This window comes from Nansenia antarctica (assembly GCF_963989245.1).
Source record: "Nansenia antarctica genome assembly, chromosome: 2".
Classification (NCBI taxonomy): Eukaryota; Metazoa; Chordata; class Actinopteri; order Argentiniformes; family Microstomatidae; genus Nansenia; species Nansenia antarctica.
Genome location: NC_137675.1, coordinates 57,913,030 through 57,920,529, shown reverse-complemented (window position 1 = coordinate 57,920,529; position 7,500 = coordinate 57,913,030). Strand labels below are relative to the sequence as shown.

At 40.6% G+C, this 7,500-nt stretch overlaps 1 protein-coding gene across 1 annotated transcript in view; it reads right to left on the bottom strand.

Annotated features, from left to right (window-relative positions):
- gsg1l (gsg1-like) overlaps positions 1-7,500 on the bottom strand; it is a gene marked incomplete at both ends in the record, with an annotated part of 19,947 nt that overhangs the window by 9,795 nt on the left and 2,652 nt on the right. The window lies entirely within an intron of this gene.

Here is a 7,500-nt window from a genome sequence, read left to right as displayed (position 1 = left end):
GGGTGAGGGAGAGAGGGGTGAGGGAGAGAGGAGAGGAGAATAAGAGGGAAATAGAGACCAGGGATAGGTAAGGTAAAAGAGAATGAATAGACAGAAAGATGGTCAAATCAAAACAAGAGAAAACGTAAGACAGACAGATGAAGGGAACCATGGAGAGAGAATGAGTGAGATGGAGTGAGAGGGACAGGAAGAAAGACAGAGGGAGAGAGAAAACCACAGTGTTAGCATCAGTGTACATCTAAAATGAACCAATGAAAGTATAGAAAAAGGCAAATTATTATAGAATAAATGTAGTACAGCAATCTCGACAAAACCACATTTATTATTCATCATTTTACCCCATTACAACTGAAGCTCACTTTGTCATAGTGAGCAACTCTCGTCTGGTCTGTTTGAATGTTCATCTCCCTGACTACTTCAGAGGATTCAGCTAAAATGCTTTGAAAACATCAGCACAAAAACGACCTTGGATAATGTTTCACCTTGCTACATACATTTTTTTACGTTTTTTCTACGCTTGGGGGCTATTTTTAGTCCATCAAAGGAATTATGATTGACCGTTTCCTCCACTCATGTTTCCCACCTACAATACTGTCTCTGTCTCGTGAAGACGTGTCTCTACTTTGTATTGTTTTCATCTCTAAGCTGATGGTACTACAAGGTGTCCAACTGTGATTCGCTAATGAATCTCCTTTGATGTCCTAATTGAATTGTCTATTCTACATACAGTACATGTGCTGTCCTGTAATGGGAATAGTGAAAATAATGTGATGTGATTATACTGTGTATAAAACCTTAGGAAGATGGGAAGATGGAGGGTTTACCAAAGGGTGTTTATGTTAATATGACCTTACGGTAGCAGTGAGCAAAGAGACAACTGGTTAACAGTACATGGACCAACTCTTCAGGTATTCACTCCCCTTGGCATTTTTCATGTTTTGTTGCCTCACAACCTGGAATTAAAATGGATTGTTTGAAAGTTTGCATCATTTAATTGACAGAATATGCCTACAACTTTGAAGATGTGATTTTTTTTTATTGTGAAGCAAACAACAACAAATAGGACAAAATAACAGAAAACGTCAATGTGCATAACTATTCACCCCCTTAAAGTCAGTACTTTGTAGAGCCACCTTTTGCGGCAATCACAGCTGCAAGTCGCTTTTGATAAGTCTCTATGAGCTTGCCACATCTTTCCACTGGGATTTTGGCCCATTCCTCAAGGGAAAACTGCTCCAGCTCCTTCAAGTTTGATGGTTTGCGCTTGTGAACAGCAATCTTCAAGTCTGACCACAGATTCTCAATTGGATGGAGGTCTGGGCTTTGACTAGGCCATTCCAACACATGTATATGTTTCCCCTTGAACCACTCAAGTGTTGCTTTAGCAGTATGCTTGGGGTCGTTGTCCTGCTGGAAGGTGAACCTCCGTCCTAGTCTCAAATCACTTACAGACTGGTACAGGTTTTGCTCAAGAATATCCCTGTATTTAGCACCATCCATCTTTCCCTCGACTCGGACCAGTTTCCCAATCCCTGTTGCTGAAAAACAGCCCCACAGCATGATGCTGCCACCACCATGTTTCACCAATGGATGGTGTTCTTGGGGTGATGGGATGTGTTGGGTGTGCGCCAGACATAGCGTTTTCCTTGATGGCCAAAACGTTACATATTTGTCTCATCTGACCAGAGCACCTTCCTCCATACATTTTGGGAGTCTCTGACATGCCTTTTTGCAAACTCAAAACGTGCCTTCTTATTTTTAGCTGAAAGTAATGGCTTTCTTCTGGCCACTCTTCCATAAAGCCCAGCTCTATGGAGTGTACGGCTAATTGTGGTCCTATGGACAGATACTCCAGTCTCTGCTGTGGAACTCTGCAGCTCCTCCAGGGTTACCTTTGGTCTCTGTGCTGCCTCTCTGATTAATGCCCTCCTTGCCCTCCTTGTCCTCCTTGAGTTTTGGTGGGCGGCCCTCTCTTGGCAGGTTTGTTGTGGTGCCATGTTCTTTCCATTTGATTATGATGGATGGTTGATGGTGCTCCTGGGGATCATCAAAGATTTGGATATTTTTTTATAACCCAACCCTGACATGTACTTCTCAACAACTTTGTCCCGGACTTGTTTGGAGAGTTCCTTGGTCTTCATGGCAGTGTTTGGTTGGTGGTGCCTCTTGCTTAGGTGTTGCAGCCTCTGGGGCCTTTCAGAAAAGGTGTGTATACTGACAGATCATGTGACACTTAGATTGCACACAGGTAGACTTCATTTCACTAATTATGTGACTTCTGAAGGTAATTGTTTGCACCAGAACTTTTTAGGGGCTTCATAACAAAGGGGGTGAATACATATGCACATGCCAATTTTCAGTTCTTTATTTTTTTTTAATATTTTTTAGATATTTTTTTTTCTTCATTTAATTTCAAAACTAAGACTATTTTGTGCAGATTCATCAAATACAATTCTTTTTTATTTTATTTTTTATTACAGGTTGTAATGTAACAAAATAGGTAAAAAGGGGGGTGAATACTTTTGCAAGGCACTGTATATGTGCAGAGCCCTGTGCTGTTTGTTTCACTCAAACAAAATGGAGTCCTGCCTCCTGTGTGTACGGTATGTACCTCCCTTCAGCAGTGGGCGTGGCTGGGTAATAAAGAGTAGATCAAACCCAGTGGAACGCAGCAGGTCACAGATCAGTGGGCATGACATCAGCCATAACTCAGCACCACTGTCACATCCGGCACGCAGCCTCATCTATAACCACGACCCATACCTCACCTGCTGTGCAGGGGGGCAGACGCTCGCTCCACAGAGAGCTCCACTGCAGTGCAGATACTGTAACTGCATACTATACTGGGAGAAGTTGAGTAATACCATGGAGAGGGTAAGTAGACAAGTACAGATACGGTAGAATGAATTGAATTGTAGATACACTGCAGATGAGACGTACAGTGAAAGACCTAACTCACTCTTTTGGGAAGAGATGAGTTATACCATGGAGAGGTTCCTGGAACTGCACTGAACCAAAATATGAACGCAACACTTTTGTTTTTGCTCCAATCTTTCCACGAGTTGAAATCAAAGACCTAAGACTTTTTCTATGTTTCTATGTCTTTTGTGTAAAAGGCCTATTTCACTCAAATTGTGTTCACAAATGTGTTTAAATCTGTGTTAGTGAGCACTTCTCCTTTGGCAAGATAATACCTCCACCTGACAGGTGTGGCATATCCAGATGCTGATTAGACAGCATGATTATTGCACAGATAGATGTGCCTTAGGCTGGTCACAATAAAAGGCCACTCAAAAATGTGCAGTTTTATCACACAGCACAATGCCACAGATGTCGCAAGTTTTGAGGGAGCGTGCAATTGGCGTGCCACCAGAGCTATTGCCCGTGAATTGAATGTTAATTTCTCTACTATAAGCCGTCTCCAAAGTCGTTTCCAATTCCAATTCTTGGAAACGCCTTGGAGATGGCTTATCTTAGAGAAATGAACATTCAATTCATGGGCAACAGCTCTGATGGACATTCCTGCCAATTGCACGCTCCCTCAAAACTTGCGACATCTGTGGCTTAGTGCTGTGATAAAACTGCACAGTGGCCACATCTGTGCAATAATCATGCTGTCTAATCAGCATCTGGTTATGCCACACCTGTCAGGTGGATGGATTATCTCGGCAAAGGAGAAGTGCTCACTAACACAGATTTAAACATATTGGAGCAAAAACAAAAGTGTTGCATTTATATTTTTGTTCAGTGTATATTATGACGATAGATACTTTAATGTACTGTGTATACCACTATGGATCAGACCTATTGTAATTCCAAGTACTGTTGTACCTTGAAGAACCCAACTAGAGAGAAAGGACAGATACAGTAACTGTACATATGAACTGATAATGAACAGCACTCGCCCATCTTGCAGGGGTCTCTTGCCGCTGTGTTTGAGTTATAACATAACGCAGATTGGCGTGACATTTCCATCGGTGAGATCCAACACAGCATCACTGTAAAGTATTTATGTTTGGAGAAGCCAGGAAATATTTACACCATGTGAACCGACTAGGAAAATCTCTAGGCCCTGGTTATTAGATCACTTTTAAAATGTAAGTTATATAAAAAGTATTGATGATAGAGGCAAGCTATTTTTCTCATTAGCAAATGTGATTATTTAGAGACAAACTTTTATTATTTTATTGTTTTTCATTTGCTGAAAACATAATTTCTACTTTGAATAGGTGGCATTATACTGTATCTCAGCCAGTGTATGTGCTGTGCATGAAAAGCAGTGTGGATTGGATTGCAAAATGATATATTTTGGATATTGGGGTGGCCATCATTTTCTCATTATGTGTCAAAAGTGCTTTTGGCTCTAAAAGTGAGATAAATTCCTCACGGCTGATATAATCCTTCTCCCTCGAAGAAAACGTGTCCGTGCTACATTATCTTTTCATTGCTTTCGAAAGAGTACGGCAACCAATTAAGCAGCCAGAAGAGGGGGAGAGAACACTGCTAAAAAAAATATGCCATGCCAAAGGTGAGTGTAAGAAGAGGTAATTAGACATCGGTTACATAGGGTAATTAAGGGATGACAGAGATTCTCTTTTACTTACTGACAACCAGACAGACGGGTAGACAGCACAGCTGGGATGTGCCGATGCTGCATCCTGGTGTAAATGACAACCCTCGCGTTAAAATAGTTAATTTGGACAAGATAAATAAAATACTATAGAACTGGTGACTGTATTGCTCTTTCATAAGAGTTGTTTTTTCGATCCTCTTTCTTTCGACTGCTCTTTGGATTACTCACACTTCTTGGGCGGATAATAGTCTAGATAATAGCAAAGTACTTTTACTTCACAAGCACGAAGATATAGCAGGCACTGATGTGGACTACACATCTACAGCAGTGTCTCTCATCTCCCATCTACCAGAATACTCCTTGAGTTGTACTTTTTACTACCAGCTCAAAGCTAACACCCCTGAATTAATTACCAGTATTAAGGTGTACTAGTTCAGGGTGTACTAGTTCAGGGCAACCTGACACACCCTGGCGGTATTCCAGGATTGTAATTAAGCAGTAACTTTATAAAGGGTCTCCCTACAGTGTGTGAATACATACCATTTTCACAGCTAAAATGATATGCTGGATTGCCTGCGTAAATGGGTCACATCAATTTCCTTCAATTCCCTCTCTCCCTCAATCATTTCTTTCCCCTCTCACTTTCTATCCCCATCTCTCTCTCTTTGTGTGTCTCTCTCACCTTAATTACTGAACAGTTTGTGCCTGTGACTCAGCCGCAATGTGTTTAATCTGTGATCTGATGTCATTAGGGGCTAATTGCTATTGTAATGAATATAGATTTTGTGGCCAGCTACAATGACTATTGTAGCACACAGGATCTGTAATGGGTTGGTCCAATGGAACTAGCTTCTTAGGCTTAGATGACATGGCCTATAGACTGATCTTAAGTCAGTCTTGTGTTTTTCCCACTTACCTTATGGTTAAATAGATGCTACAGTACATGAGTTTTGTATAATTTCAGCCACTAGTTTTAAGATCAGTGCTCACAAGACCAAAATATTGTCAAGAAATGTCCTGATTGGACAGGCACACCTCCCCTGCTCCCCACTCCCATGGAAACGTTTAATTTGCAAAACTTTGTTGGCCTTAAACTGAGGACTCTGATGTCTAATGAGATAAGAAATCAATCAGCATGATATCATGAACCATACAGTCAACACAAAACACACAAATCCTGTAGCATCTCTTTAAGGCTGGGAATCAGGGTATGGGAAGCTGATCCTAGATCTGTGCCTAAGGGCAACTTTTATCTGGAGCGGATCGTAACAGGTTTGCTATGCAATGAATGTTCATTAGACAGTTATGGTTTCTATCTGTCATCTCTACATGATGTGGTGGTGTCTCTCTCCCCCGCACGCGCGCACACACACACACACACACACACACACACACACACACACACGCACACACACACACACACACACACACGCACACACACACACACACACCACAGATACACAGAGAACATCAGAGGAGCTTCAAAGGAGTTTTTGCCGTAGAGGAACAGAGAGAGAGAGTGATGCTCTGTATCATAGATTTGCTCATTACTACTGCCATATTCAGTGGTGCATGTTCAACCTTCTTTTATCAAGATCATACAGTTATGTAAGATTTCAGAAATAAATCTTTTTGAAAACTATACTTTGCCATATGCCATAAGACATACTTTGTGTGTCAGATACTGATCATGGGATCTATACTGTCCAGTCGGTAAAAGGGAATAAGCTCTAGTATCAAGAAGATGTAGAATACCTTCATTAGATAGAAATACATATTTAGGGGCTGTTATAATAACAACGTTTGTTAAATGTTTACCGTATTCTTTTTTTTAGCAAACAACATAATTTGTTCCTCTTTGAAGTTGAAGCTGAAATGGACAGAATATGAATAACTTATTATTGTTATGTCCTTGTATGGATGTATTCATGGCATTAGGCAAAATAGGTTTAAACTAAATTGAATGAGGACACCTGTTTGGCCCTCACTTCCAAATAGGTTAAGTTTTATTTTTATTAAGTCGTAGTTTATTACGGTACAGTTAATTACAATAAAATTACAATTACATTTTGAATAAATAATGTACTATATGTGCCAACATTTCTATTTCCCAGCTTAACTTGGTGTTACAGTGTCTTCAAACTGAATCTCAATGTAATTTACTATCAAAAGAACTACTACATGGTGATTTATCAATTAGTTTAAAGGCGCTTTAAAGTTTGTTGGAAAGCAGCCACCTCTGTCTGGCCATCGTGGCGAAATTCAGTTCAAAGTTCCAAAGAACAACATCCTTTAATATAAACCCCCGAAATGGATTTTCAGTGTCGGACATTAACTCTGGTGTTTCTGCCCACAGGGTTGGGACAGCCACTAGTGACAGGAAGACAAGACTCCCCTAGAACACCCCTGGCAGTAACAACATGTTTATATGCAAACCGAGTGCCAGGTAGGACACTCATTATTTCCCCCAATATTTTTTTCAGTGGATTTCATTCCCTGATCACTTCCGATTAAACATAGTCATTTCAACCATTAGGAAGCTTTTAGAAAGCTTGAATGTTATATACTGGCCGTTAGTGCAGTAATTATATTGATTCCCCATAAATTATAATAAAGATAGCATCTTGGCTGCCCTCCTACGGCACCATTCAACACTGCACGAGAGTAAGAGGCCATGAGGCAAGCCTCTTTTGGAAATGTAGACAAGATAATATGAATGAAAAAAAGTGGTTCACTGAAATGTTTGGCTTTGAGGTAGTGTTGACGCACAGTGCAAACTTCATACAGTAGTCGTGTTAAATGTATCAATACAGCTTAATCCACATCTTCATCATCAACCTTATTTGTCCTTCAGTAAAAATGCCTTCAGGTACACTGGCAGTATGTAGTCAAATGGATCATCCTGAGCTCAATCTGGACACCCCCTG